General features: G+C 34.4%; 1 long non-coding RNA gene across 1 annotated transcript; it reads right to left on the bottom strand.

Moving 5' to 3' along the window:
• Window positions 1–628: 628 nt before the first annotated feature.
• LOC145689066 (uncharacterized) lies at window positions 629–14,396 on the bottom strand. Its single transcript, XR_014132081.1, has 3 exons — window positions 14,122–14,396; window positions 2,059–2,204; window positions 629–1,082 (listed from the first exon to the last, which is right to left on the bottom strand). It is a non-coding gene; the product is annotated as an uncharacterized LOC145689066 (long non-coding RNA).
• Window positions 14,397–15,698: the final 1,302 nt, after the last annotated feature.

Below are 15,698 nucleotides of genomic sequence, written 5' to 3'. Positions count from 1 at the left end.
AAATTGTAACTACATAATGTCAGCTTGTTCTCATAATTTTAAGCATTTTTTTTTACTCAAAATCTTATTTACACAAATGGTTTCTGGGTGTTCCACTGGTGCTACTGGTATGTGGCCACGCCGTGCATATATGTTGGGGTGTCTTATGTGACTTACGAGATTCAAACTGGATATCAGTGTGTTCACAATCGTCGCCTGCCAGTTTTGAAAGCGGCTATACTGGATCAATTTTTAAAAAAAAAGAAAAAAAAACGAAAAGGATTGAGGTTTAGACATCCAATTCAAGAAACAATTTTTGGCAATCCTTTTCCTATCTTAAAAATAATAAATCCAATTTAGCCGCTTTGAAAACTGGCACGCGATGATTGTGAAGACTAATTTGCAGTCTGAACCGCGCAATATGACATTAGACACCCCAACATACATACACGGCGTGGCCACATACCAGTAGTAGCAGTGGAACACCCAGAAACATTCTGTGCATTAATAAGATTTTGAGGAAAAAAAAAATAAAATTATGAGAGCAAGCTAACATTATGTAGTTATAATTTACACTGTCCACTATAATAAATATACATATATATCGGTTAGTAGTTAAATAAAAATATAAATGTACACTATTCTGCCTTTATTTATTTAAATTCTCTTCAGCAGAATCTTCATGCTGCTCGTATTATTTGTTTCTATACATTAAGAACAATCTTCTCAAATATCGGAAATTCACATTTTAACTTGTAAACTTGTTCTGGAAAATTATGTCACTGACACGCTAATTCAATAAAAATCAACAACAACAATATTTATGTATTAAATATGTTGCTGAAAATATGTTCCACAAATCTACGGCGCATGGGGAATAGATCTTTTCACGAAATGTCACTTATTTGCTTCTGTATAATCTCACTTTTTATTACCACAACTAACTCTAACTTCGACGCTGCGAATTGTCAGTTCAAGTTCTGTGGAACTGCAGCTGAATTCTTAACTGATTTTCTTGTTCGTCTCTGTATGGCATGTTGAAGCCAAATCCCAATAATCTGCGCGATCTCATCGTTAGTTACGTTTCTCTCGTGTTGCAGTTTCTGAAAATAAAAATAATAGGCAGTGTTTAATAACATAATAACAGCAGGGAATGATTAGAGATCAATTATTACATCTTAAACTTACAAAAATATTTAAAATGTTTCTGTAGGACCTACAGCAGCTTGTGAGGACAATAATGTTTTACAAAAGTAACATCCTGAAGAAAATGTAAAGAGCAAGGAAGACAACAGCTAAAGCTGAAAGTGACATACCTCAGACTGTAGCTTAATTACGGACGTTGTAACATGTTGAAGCGGTCGCACTTTTATTTTTAAAAAGTATAGCATCTTATAAATTTTAAACCTAATATTAAAAATAATAATAATTTGAAAACATGTGGCAGCATTTGAGTTGATGAAGAACTAGCGTCTCATTCCGAAGGCTCCGATCTCAAACCTGGGCCCGATCATTCTTTTTCCCTCAGTCGCACCAGATGAATGCCGAGATGGTTACTAAGGCTTTGATGACCGCTACCTTGCTCGATTTCTTTGCCACGGAGCAGGCCATACATATTACTTTGCCTTATACAAATGAATAATTTTGATAATGTAGGAATTAATCGTGAAATGCTCAAGAAAACTACCAACATGACAGAAAAATTCAGTAAAAGGATGAACTATATTTTATACATATTCAGCTCTCTCTTCCACGGACACTTAAATATAACGTGTCACTTGAGGACAGGAAAATTGCACATTTTGCTAAAATAAGGATTTCCAAAGCCTTTTAAATGTTATAACAGCGGTTGCAGTATATGCTTCTGGGAAATAAAGTTTACAGGAAGATGATTCTGAGAATTATTCATGGCACAATAGTAAGTATTTAAAGCGAAGAAAATAAAAAGGGCACCAGAATGTTTTCCTTTTTTTTTTATACAATATTTTAAACATAGTGTATCCCTCTTCAAATGACAACTTCTATATTTTTTTTCCACTCTGAAAATGAGATTAAAGAACAGTAGGGAGAGTTTCTTACCTATTATTGCGTTGCTGTTTAACGAGGAAAGCTCTTTCCAATTGCACCGTGCCAACTAAATTGCTCAGCTATTGCACTTGTCTTTTTCATGATGTTTCTTGTGATGGCTTCTAAGCTGTGACCTCCCAGTTTTTCATTTCTTAGACCTGTAATGAAATACACATTAAGCACTCAAGTAATAGTAATGGAAATTTAGAGCATACAATTGATGCCCTTAAACAAATTACATTGATTTTAGATGACAGTGTCACAGTCAGTTGCAATTGGCCCATCCTCAAAAATTAATATTTGCACTGACGTTTTATTTTTCCAATAAAAGAAAAGTTACATACTAATTTTCAAGCAGTTGTACAGGGTTGGCAAAAACCATGGTTTTCATTTTTTAAAAAAAAACAGTTTTTTTTTGTTTAAATAATTTACTCTATGTATTTGTATTAAATATGGACAGAAATTAATTTGTTTCGTCTTGGTGTTATTATGCAACAACAAGGTTATGCTGAAAGGGAATCCAAACCGCTTCTCGGCTTACATCCAAGAGAAATTGTCCATTTCGGCACGAAACCGGGACTAATTGGTCACAAGTAAGATTGTCGACTCACTCATGAAGGACTCCTGATAAAAATACGTTATACTGATCTTTGCATAGGCCTAGTTGTTAATATAATTGTCAAGAGTCATTTCAGAAGGACAAAAAGATAAGTAGTTACAGAAGTAAAAACATTATACAGAATTACATATAAATCGGGAAACTCCCGCCTTAGCCATTGGGAAAATCCTATTATTAGTTTAAATGTATTTGTATCTAAAATTTTAAGGTCAACGTATCATATTAAATGACAAATTTGTTATGTAGATAACAATCAACAAAATTAAAACAAACTCGAATCCAAGCTGATGTTGGAAGCTACGTAGGTAGTTGATACATTTTGCCAATTTCTATCAATATATTTAAGCAACCTGGCTTCTTTATAAAACAACAGGCATTCAGGCAAGTAGAAATATACAATTTGGTTTCGTTTCGTATGTTTAGGCTTAACATCCTTATGAAATACCAAAGTTATCACGGAGAAGACTTTCGCTTAAAGGGACACTTTGAATCGCTACTTGGTTTACACTTGAAAGATGGGTTGTGGTTCGACCGAGAATTGAACACGGGACCCCTTGATTAAAAGGTGAAAAGTAGATAAACGTACGGTAATGCAGATGGTGTGATATATGGAGACGTCACCATGAAGTTCACACGATTTAAAGCATTTTTCGTTCTTTTTTTTTTGGTTTAAACCTGTTTTTTTTTTAAAGAAAAAAAAAAGCTGTTTAAACCGCCAACTCTGCCGTTGTAAATTAGAAATTGATGAAAGCAACGTATCTATAAAAAATATTACGAAATCTACAGGAAGACGAGGAATAATTTAACAGTTTTAGAATAGTCAATACCTATTTTTAATCTAGATTATCCTAGAAATTGGCATCAGCTTAGCTGGCGTGTGTAACTGTTAACATTTTAGAAGTCGTGGAAAATGCGGGTGCATACGTTGAAATGTAACTTAATAACCAAATGGTGCACTCTAATAATGTATTCGATGAAAATAAAACTGTGATAGGTTGTTTAGTTTTAGAAATATTCATTGTTACAAGTAAGAACTGACTTTACACCCACGCTGTATTCAGGGAGTAGTAATGCAGTTTAGCATTGTTCACAGATTGAAAATATTATGTATAACTCAAGAAGCAGGTACTTGTACATGGACATTAAGATGAAATGAAACAGGGTGAGACGCTGATGATGAGAAATGAATGAAATAGTGGAATGAAGTAAGTGGGAGGAAACGGGACAGCCCCGAGAAATTACACGCACACGGTTTGTCTACCACAAAGCCCGCTTGGCGCTAGCTGGGATCGAACCAAGGACCCCATGCAGCAGAGATGAACTACGTACTTTCTAAACGTTTCAACTAGTTCTAAACGTACTCGCTTCACTGTCAGACCAACAATTGAGCCTCTTTCACTCTAATATACGGAATTTTCAAAAACTCTCGGACACGTGTCTACTAACTTTTACCACCAATCTCCTTTAGCCTTATAGACATAAACGTGGGACGTTAAACTGAAAGATTTCATTTTCATTTCATTTCATAATTTTTACCACCTCCATCCCCGTCAGCACCCTTCTTCTTCCGTTCTAGGACATATATTTAAATAAGAAAGCTTAATTACTTTTCTATTTATTTTAAATTAGAAGCTCATGTTTCTAACCTTCAAACCAAACTTTTTTTTTCATTTGCCCCTCTTTTCTTTAAATTTTTACTAAAATATTAAAAATCAGTGAAACACGTACAAATTATTTTGAATGAGGAGCCTAAATACAAAGCATCAAGTTTCTAAGCTTAAGGGATTTGGAGATGTTGCCATCTTATTAAAATGCTTTTCACCCCTTTCCGCGTATCCGCCCTATTTCTTCCATTCTAAGTTGTGTCAAAATAATAATAATAATAATAATTAAAAACTGAAATACGTGTCTAATTATGTTAAATGATGAGTTAAATAATGATTATTTTAAATTAATCGACTTGTCTTGTGCGAGGATTAGTCAGTCGTCACTCAGACCTTTAAATTTTAGGTGCTGGATTACTTTCGGCGCACCACATTTTGGAAGATATGCAGGTAAAATTCAAAACTATGCATAAAAAGAGACATTTATAAAAAATAAATTTCTGCAGGCGATAGAATTAAATTCAAAGTAATATACATGTATTTTAGGTTTATAAGTGAAGCGTTACAAGTGTAAAATAATTATAAATGCTTTACGATGGATAAAATACGTAAGTGCATATGAAAGACAACTGTATAAGATACTATTTTCCACCGGCGCCGTATTCCTACACATTGTACAGAAGCTGTATTTTATATTTACAAGAGAAGCACTACTAGTATGACTTTTGGTTGGTTTTTATTCTTGGCACTGTAGTTCTTCTCGAACTTCTTTTAAACCTCTATTTAAATTTCTTGAAATCTTATCTCTTTCATGTTTATATATATATATATATATATATATATGAACTTCGAAAATTTGTAAAAAAGATATATAGATAGGTATAACAAGCAATTTCAGGTTGAATTCCGATATTCATATGCATAATACAAGACAAGCGTCGGATCTTAATGTAGTCTTCACGTTTAAAAGTGCATAAGAATAGTACATTTCCTATGGCAGTGAATATTTATAACAAGCTTCCTTCCACTTTAAAAAACAAAACATCCGGCTTCAATAAAGCAATCAAGTACTAACTATTTTAGCACTGCTTCTATTCTGTAGGAGAATATCTCGCAAATCCATAATCACTTATATTAAAAATGTCTGTAGTAAATAAGGATTAAAGTGTATATATATTTTTGCATATGTATAATGTAATGCTTTATTAACTGTTATATTGTTTTATATCGTTGTATGTAAATTAGAATAATGAAAAATTGTACCTCTTTTACTTAAATTGACGCTATTTTACTATTGGATGTAGATTTAAATGTATAAAAACGTACACATTCAATGATCTTGTGACGTGTCCAACTCATACGTTCACGTTGTGAACAATTTGTATGAAAACGTGTGAAAATAAATACAATACAATCAGGGTTTGAAGAACCCGGACTTTTTTGAAAAAGCCCAACACACCTGGACCAATATGGTTTTTTTCGGGTTTAATTGAGTTTTTTTTTTTTAAATATTCCAATGCCGTTAGGGTAAAAGTGTTAGAATGTGATTTATATTTCAAGATTATGACTGTCACAACTTGCAACAATTTTCTATTCACTGCTGTTTTGAAAAATGACTGGCATTTTGAAATTTTACGTTGGATCGCCGCCAAAATATATACAGTTAATTTAGAGTGTCTTGTGCTTCTACTCTGAAAATTTCAACTTGAAAAACTGAAAATTGCGGCGTGGATACCCGCCATTTTGAAATTTTAGGTGTGTATGCCGCCAAAATCTGATTATGAAATTTAGTTTGTCTCGTACTTGTACCCTGAAAATTTAAACTTAAAAGACGGAAAGTGGTACCCTGTTGTACGTGTGGTACAGGCAGACGAACTAACAAATATAGAACGAATCAGTCTAATACCCTCACAGACATTCGCCAAATATGAACACCAAATATATTAATTGGAAACAAATATATTAATTTAATTTAGAACAAATCAATCTATAACTCATGTTTTATGAAATAAATGTTTCAAAATGTCTTAAATAAAATTAAATATTTTCTTGCGTAAAATAAATGGTTCTTTTGTTGAAGTTCACTTCCGATACTTTGTGCGTTCAATTACGGGAATTTCGCGAGCACTTGTTGCAAGACCGTTCCCCCAGAAAATTAATTTAAAACAATTAACATATATGCAGTGTGTTTCAAAACAACACCGACACCGCTTTGGGAGGTGATACCTGACACCAACGTAAGACAAAAAGTATAGATCAACCTAGGTGAACAAATGCTTCCTTTCGGAGTTATAAGCTTCCGAAAACATGAACAAGAGGTAGTTGGCCAGTACTCCAAATTATATGTCAGTAGCAAGGCTAACTCTATAAAAATTGTTGCGTGAGTACCGCAGGATTCTGAAACGTGTATTTTTGGAGAGTGCACATCTCAGTTTTTAAGTGGTCTCGACATGACTACGGCAGGTCCCATAGTTTTGGAGCTATAGACCTTTAAAGTTCATCTTTTCACATTTTCGGCAGCCTACAAGTCCGAAAGGAAGCAATTGTGCACCCAGGTTGGTCTATACTTTTTGTCTTATCTTGGTGTCAGGAATCATCTCAAAAACGTTGTCGGTGTTGTTTTGAAACACCCTGTATAATTCAACTTCATAAAATAAATGTTTCAATATGTCTTAAATGAAACTAAATATCTTACAGCGGAAAATAAAGTTTTATTAGGTACGCAGTGGCTCAGTGATAGAGCGTTCACCTCCGGTGCTTGGGGTCCCTGGTTCGATTCCAGCTCGCGCCGTGTCGACTTCTTGGCGGATAAACACCGCGCTCGTGAGTTTTCTCGGGTTCTTCCGTTTCCTCCCACTTGGTTCATTCTACCATTTCATTCATTTCTCATAATCACGGTCTCCTTTAGCCTAACAGGCATAATTGTGGGACGTAAAACTGAAAGATTTCATTTCATTTTTTTCAAATAGTTTTATTGTTGAAGTATTCAGTTCCGATGCTTTGTGCGTTTAATTGCGGGAATTTCCTGAGCACTTCTTTCGCGACGAAGGTTTATTATTATTTTCCGAAAATGCAAGCTTTCTTTACTGTACATCGAAACTTCCACTAGTACAAAGTTTGAATTCAGCACTTGAAATAGTAAGCGTTACGCACTCTTCGAAACTCCGAGCATTAAGATTCTTAAATTTGACAAGAATTTTTACGCTATTGCTGGTGTTGATTATACAGAAAGCTTATTTGAAAAGTAGCAACAAATAACTAAACTAAACTGTTGTTGGAAAACCAAACTCTAATGAAGAATACCAGTGTTACCATCAAAGATTATAAAAAATAATACTAATAGTTTTATTAATACCCTACATATTTACTAGTACTACCAGCACCTATGGCCCTAAACCCATCAGATGTATGAGGGATAATGTCCTTCGGCGTCGCCGAGTAAGCGAGCACACTATTCACGGAAAGTATTTTCTAAAATATAAAATTGCATATTTTACTTCAAATAGGATATAAGTACAGTCCATAAATTAATTTGTTCTATAATTATCTCAATCTAAGGTACGACTTTTTTTTAAATGCATTCAGAACTTACAACGACTTATCAAAAAGATAGTCGTAAACCTGGTTCGTTTGTTGAGGTAAAAATCCGAAGTGGTAGTAATTCTTTAGCACGAAAATATTAGCTTCGATATTTTAAATACCATTAATCTCACCTTTTTAATAAAACTGACAACGTCTATAAACGATGTTAAACTGGTTTATTATTTGATATAACTTATAATATCCTTTTCTTAAAACTGTTAAGTGCACAAACTCACTGACTAGGTAACCATAAAACATGTCCATATCAACAACTATCCCATGATAATAATTTACATATATTAAAAACATTCTTCTTTTGTTAATATGAAATGAACATTCTACTAAGTATAGTGCATATGTATGAGTACTTTCTGCCCAAGGTACAGGTAAATATTACACAAACCAAAGTATTTTGTTATATAAAAATGTCGCTCGACAAAGGGACTGAATATAAAAGTCATGAGTAGGCTTGGCTTTTATCTTCAAGAACCACTGGTCCGTTAACATTAGTGTTTTTACATTGTATATGTCCATCATATTTTGATCGCACCTTGTATATCTATTTCTTACATTTCACATATACATTAAACAAATCTTACACTTCATCAATACCTATTTTTAACAATAAAGTTTTAACACAAATTAATATAATGAAAACAATTTTTGTGCTTGATTAATCATGAATTAAATTACAATCCTTCACGTTAATAAGAAAGAATTCAAGTCATTGAAAAATTATCGTTGATGAATGAAAATCAAAGAAAATATAATTGAACAAAAATCAAAAATTAAACACAATCTACGTTTGAATAAGCACATGTAAGTAAATAAATCTATTTTTACAGAAACAAAAGACACCCTTTTGTTATTATATAAATACATTTTTATTATTATTATTATTTTTCATTCCTATTTATTTGAGCAAGAATGTCAGGTGCTACTAATTCTTTCACTAGATGCATCCATTTTTCCTTTGTATACGGAGTAGGTTTCCAAACCTTTAACTCATCTATATTGCGAAGTCCAATTGACATCCCCGTTTTAGCGTTCAACAATTCGAAAACTTTAGGATTTATTTCCTTAAAACATAAATAAGGACCTGCGAAAATGTCACAAAATTTGTAAATCTTCTTTAACAACATATTACTTTGCGGATGTTGTTTAACAAAAACTAAGTCATTGACCTTAATCCGATATTTTCCTTCCTGCAAAGACTCTACTTGCGAATTACGTTTCAAAAACTTGTTATGTCTTCGGATCTTTACCATATTCACTAGATTGGATGAATCTATAATTGTCGAATCTTCCAATTTGACATCAAAATGTTGTTCCACAGGGAAAATCAAATCAGAGCCATTATGAACATTAGCAGGAGACACACCTAAAGTGTCTGATATAGAATGGTTCAAAAGGTACGTAATTTGGTTGACATGCTTAATCCATTCAGTATGTTTATCCTTACAAAAGTGCCGAAACAACATACCAAAATTGCGATGTACATTTTCTACCACGGAGCTACTTGGATGGTACGGAGTCACAAAATGAATTTTAATGTTGGCCTTGTTCATGGCTTTGAGAAACACATCACTTTTGAATTGTGAACCGTTATCGCATAATATATGCTCGATAGGGCCACAATGTGGAATATACACATTCAAAATTTTATTCACGATAGCAGCGGAGGTTGCTTTACGCAAGGGATAGGCTACCACATATCGTGAAAAGATATCCATAGTTGTTAACAAATAAACTTCTCCAGTAGCTGCTCTGGGTAACGGTCCATATAAATCAATCGATAGAAATGAATGTGGTCTCTCAGGTGTTATTGAGAGCATTGGTTTTTGTATAGCCTGATAATTATGCTTAATTTGCATACACTCAATGCAGTCATTGATATAATTTTTGACCTGAGCTCTCATTCCCTTCCAGTAAAAAGATTTATTAACCAAGGCACATACCTTCACATACCCAAAATGTCCGAAATCATCATGGTAGGCCTTTAATATGCGTGCTGTTAATGTAGGTGGAATGCAAATTTTATTCCTAGATTTGAATTTGAAATCTTTAATAAGTAAAATCCCGTTGTTTAATTTAAATCTGGAATTCCAGTGTTTGGGACAACTACATCCCTCGTCACATGAAGATAAATGTTCCATGATTTGTTTATATTCATGATACTTCATTTGATGTTCTCTTAAATCTTCTATTGAAATGGTAGCTATTTCATCCTGTAAGATCTTAAATTCGTTAATGGACAAAATATGTTGCTCTTCTCCAGGAAACAGACGTGATAAGGTATCTACGGGCCCATTATCTACCCCTTTAATGTGTTGTACTTCGAAATCATAAGCTTGAAGATCTAACGACCAGCGAAGTAATCTGTTGTTATATCCTTGTACGCTATTAAGATATCGCAATGAATTATGGTCGGTAAGTACTATAAAATGACATCCGCTAAGATATGGAGCGAATTTCTGTATTGCAAAACGTATAGCCAAAAGTTCAATTTCTGTCGTGGTGTATCCCTTTTCAGCTTTCTTAAGAGTACGGCTAGCGCAATGTATAACAGCTGGTTCCTGAATAGTTGGGTTAGGTTGCCAGAGTACTGCAGAGATTCCAAGTTGAGAACCGTCACACTGTACATAGAAAGGAACGTCGTATCTGGGGTGGTTCAAATGGATGTTTCGTTTTACGCACTCCTTCAACTTATTAAAACTGTGTTCTTGAATCGGACCCCATTGCCATGGTACCCCTTTCTTTATGATCATAAATAAAGGCTGGGCTATCTCAGCGAATCGCGGGATGGCTTTGCGAAACCAATTGAAGAGTCCTAATATTTGTCGTGTCTGTTTCACATTTACTGGCGCAGGTAGATCTTCTATGGCTTGAACTTTAGATTGACTGAATTGTAAACCAGAGGCATCAATTTGATACCCAAGAAATTCTATAGAATTCTGCAGAAATTTGGATTTCTGTAGATTGATAGTAAGGCCTGAACTTTCCAATCTGTCTAAAACTATATCTAAGTACTTCAGGTATTCATGTGGATTTTTCCCCATGATTAAGATGTCATCAGCATACGTTATCACGTTGCTACGTAAGTCTTGACCTAGAAATTGTTCCCGGGTTCCGGCACCAAATTTTTACAACGACTTATCAAAAAGATAGTCGTAAACCTGGTTCGTTTGTTGAGGTAAAAATCCGAAGTGGTAGTAATTCTTTAGCACGAAAATATTAGCTTCGATATTTTAAATACCATTAATCTCACCTTTTTAATAAAACTGACAACGTCTATAAACGATGTTAAACTGGTTTATTATTTGATATAACTTATAATATCCTTTTCTTAAAACTGTTAAGTGCACAAACTCACTGACTAGGTAACCATAAAACATGTCCATATCAACAACTATCCCATAATAATAATTTACATATATTAAAAACATTCTTCTTTTGTTAATATGAAATGAACATTCTACTAAGTATAGTGCATATGTATGAGTACTTTCTGCCCAAGGTACAGGTAAATATTACACAAACCAAAGTATTTTGTTATAAACTTTATAAAGGCGTTACGTTGGGTGTTGTATACCTTAACGTGAAAGCACCCAATTTGCCCAAGGAAAGTCCAAAATCTGATACGAATCACTTCCAATGTGATCACCATAATTGCACCAATAATATACTAACGAAAATCTCAAAAACCCAGGTGGGTCCAACCCGAAAAAACCCGGTGGGTTTTTCCGGGCTGGGCCCACTTGGGCAAACCCTGAATACAATACAATACAAGAATAATTGTAATTTTTTGGCAAATCTAGTCTGATGGCTCCCTTGAATTTTATATATGCTAGGTGAAGTATTTACATTCGCCTGCCGTAAATCATTTAAGAGACAATAATAAAATTAGCGAAAGAATTATAATTTTTCAACAAATTCAACAATTTTAAATTCTACCAGTAAGCAACCGCGCCCTCCTATGCACTAAATGAGGAGCTCTAAAAGAAAAAGTGAAACAACTTGTGCTAGGTGGCCAGTAAAAAACAAGAACGCTATTTAACTGAGTCAGGGCAGAAGCACAGCAAGGGGCCCGAGCGACAGCGTAGGGAGCAGGCACGTCAGCGACAGGGGGTAGGGGTACGCATAAAAGAGGATGGTCATTTACAATATTTGTAATTATTCTTATCTTCAAAAACACTTAATTTCGATCCTTTAAAAAAAAACACCTTTCACAGCCAATACACGTGTGTTACACCCGCTTTCTTTCTCACCTTTTCGACTGAAAATAGTGTATGTAGGGCTATTGCCTCTGTTCTGAATTTTTCTTCGTGAATACATCTTTTCCACACTTTGCGCAGTAGATTTTACGCGCTTCACCATACCATGACTCTGCAGAAACTTTATAATCTTTCTCTCTTTATTACACAATTCTTTAAAAAAATAATATTACGGCCATCGCAGATGTCCACAACTGACGTATGAACTGGATATTCCCGCCGCTTACTTCTACTCTTTTTGCATTCAAAATCCATTTCAATAAGCTGTGCACTGACAGAAATAACTTACATTCACACTCATATTCCTTCACGAAAAATATTTCACATTTTCTCTATAAATTTTGTTCTCGGTGTAAACGTCTGCTCGAGTGAACCCCACAATTATTATAACCCAGTGGTGTATTTAAGGGTGGCTTCCGGGTTTAAGCCTTTTGAAATTGTATTTACGATATTAAAATAAATAAATTATCTTGCAGAATTTTCTCACCTCCAGGAACAAAGTTAGCCAAGGCCCTCTCCCCCCAAAAAATCGTGAATACGTCATTAAAATGGTAATATACGCGCCATTATCCCGTCATCAAAATAGAAGAGTACGTGACTGCTCCCTTCGGAAGCACCCCCTTGGGCCCCCACCTTCACCCTCCATGACTCGGTTAGATGGCATTCGTGCTTTTTAGTAGCCCCCTAACACAGATTGATTTCTATTTTTTGTACTGTACTTCTTATCCACACATCAGGACTCAGTATAAATACGCAAATCGTAAAAGAATTGTAACTTTTCGACAATTAATTCTGACGGTCCCCTTGAATTTTATCTATGCCAAGTGAAAAATATATACTTCGCTTGGCGAAAACCATTGAATACACAAGAAATAAAGTGGCGAAAGAATTATATCTCACTAAGTATTTCGAGCAGTGTTTCTTCCAGACCTGTTTTTGGGAGGGCAGTGCCCCCGGAGCATCCAAAACAATACGTTTATAATAATAGTAGTAGTAGCAATGCTCCCGGAACATTACTTCTGAAAGAAAGTTTTCGAGTGGTACGCCAGAAGTAAAACTACACGCAAAATTATTATAACCTGTCATTAAAATGGTAATATACGCCTGGTAATTCTTTACTTTGGGCAAGGCAGTAACATTATAAAGCACAAATATCCGAGCGAGCGTTAGCGAGTGAAGGCGGGCTAGAGCCCCGGCAGTGCACGTTGTTTTCTGTCTTCCCTTCTTGGGAACTGTAACTAAGTGCAGGAACAGGTTCAGATGAATTGGTTATTGTCACTGCCTTGCCTAAAGTAGACTTGCCCACATCTTTTCCCTTTGGAAAGCATCCACTCGCTCCTGCTGTCCTCCACCTTTGCCCTGCTCTGATTCAGATAGTATTGGTGCGGGAAGGTTCTAGAACACAGGTCTCCATATAGGTTAATAGATTTTTCTTTCTGTACCAAAGTAAAATATTTAATTCACATAGTATTGCCGAGCGAGCGTTAGCAAGTGAAAGCGGGTTAGAGCCCCGCAGGGCACGTTGATTTCTGTCTACATTACAGATAAATGGGAAGAGAGACCTGTGTTCTAGAGCCCTGCCTATTGGTGCTTTTTAGTGGCCTCGTAGTACAGGCTGATTTGTATTTTTTGCACTGTAGTTTTTACGTCATACATCCGGCCCCGTATATATATACGCAAATCATAAAATAATAACTGTAATTTTTTGACAATTACTTCTGACGCTCCCTTTGAATTTCATCTATGCCATGTGACGTATTTCAAATCGCCTATCGAAAATCACTTAGGAGACAATAAAAAGAAAATTATTAAAATAGTCCATTTTTCAGCAATTATTTCGAATGGTGAGCCTAAAAAAAACCTGCACGGTATTTTATGTATAAACATAAAAAGTGGAAATCTAGCCTCCCACAACCTTTATTAATTTGTAAACATAAATTTGTCATAACTTTTAAGACAATAAAGCTAAATTATTTTGTGTAATCGTTCTACTTACCGACTTTTCTTGTAAGTTCTTGTTGTCACAACCACAGATCACATAGGTCAAAACTTCACAGAGACAGATTCTTCTTCTTCTGTGGTTGCAACTTGCCTTAGCGAAGATCGCTCTCCCGGCAATTATAGACGGTATGATCAAAATAAAAAGATGAGGAATTGAAATGAATCTTTAGAGATGCTTATAAGATGCTAAATAACGTAGATCTTTGTAAATAAAGATAATAGGCAGTAAGAACAGGTGGGGATAAGGTGACAGGGACAGATCAACATTCAAATTCATCATATCGCGCCAGGAATGCTGGTAGTTTTGATACACAAATGACGGTTGATGTAGCGATGCTATTTTGCAACCTCAAATAAATGCCTTGTCACAGGATATAAATTACAAATTTTTAACAAAAAATATTTATTTGATGCTGCTATAATTAGTATAATGATTGGTAATAATGCTACTACGATACTCTTGTGAGAGAATTTATTCAGCATTCGATAAAATATTCTGGAAATAATTTTAAAATATTGCATGAAAATATTTCATTTAAGTTACAGGACAAGGTAACAAAAACATTTCCATACAAAATTAATAGGCGTTTTAAAAATATTTCTCATATCACGAACGAATTTATTTTTAAAATATTCGAAATATTTTAAAAATTATATTTCATATGTTTTCTTGTAAGAATAGAAAAGATTGCATATGACATGTTGGAAAACATTTTATTGTGTTCACAGGCCTATTCTGTTTTCACAGGCCTATCATGTACGCCCTATTTAAAACATTTTTAGTGTTACTTCGAAAACATTTTTTTTTTCAACTAGGGGTCAAAAGTGCGGGGGAACGCCGCTCCCACCTGGAAAAAATATGTACGGCGTCTCCCCAGTTCCTAAAAAAATACAATGGTCAAAGATAGTCAGGGGCAACGGCGTGACGTCATCCGCTACCTACCGCCCCCCCTTTTCAGATCCACTTTTACCACTGCTTTCAACATTGAAAACATATTACATTACATTCAACACAATATTTCTATTACAATTTGTGAAAATTTTCCTTACATTATTTTCCTACTAACATTCTAAAAATGCACATCGTGTCAGTGGCGTATTTACGATTTTGTTTCGTGGAGGGAATTTTTGCTAACTTTATTCCTGGAAATGTGAAAATTGTGCAGGATATTTCATTTACCTTAATATAGTAAAACAAATTTCGGTGGGGCTTAAGCCCGGAAAGCTTATTTAACGCCACTGCTTCCTGTACTTCATTAAATGTTCTCCAAACACATTTTAAAAAATCTTTCCGGCAAATATTTGGGATACTTCTCAGATCTAACAAGGAATATGTTTTCTCCAGTAACGGAAGAGTATATTCTGGAAAAAATGTAAAAATGTTTCTATAATAGACCTATATCAGAACATGCTGTTCAGTAAAGGCACAAAATATTTTACAAAACAGAATGGAAAACATTTTTCTATTCATTTTTAATGTTTCCTTTTATCTGTTAGAAAGTTTTATATTCAAAATTTGATAAAATATTCCGGAAATAATACTAAAATATCATACGAAAATATTTCATATAA

Source organism: Thermobia domestica, chromosome 7 (genome assembly GCF_964235325.1).
Source record: "Thermobia domestica chromosome 7, izTheDome1.hap1.1, whole genome shotgun sequence".
In the NCBI taxonomy this organism is placed as follows: Eukaryota; Metazoa; Arthropoda; class Insecta; order Zygentoma; family Lepismatidae; genus Thermobia; species Thermobia domestica.
Note: the sequence above shows the minus strand (reverse complement) of the source record. Positions and strands in the feature narration are given on the sequence as shown.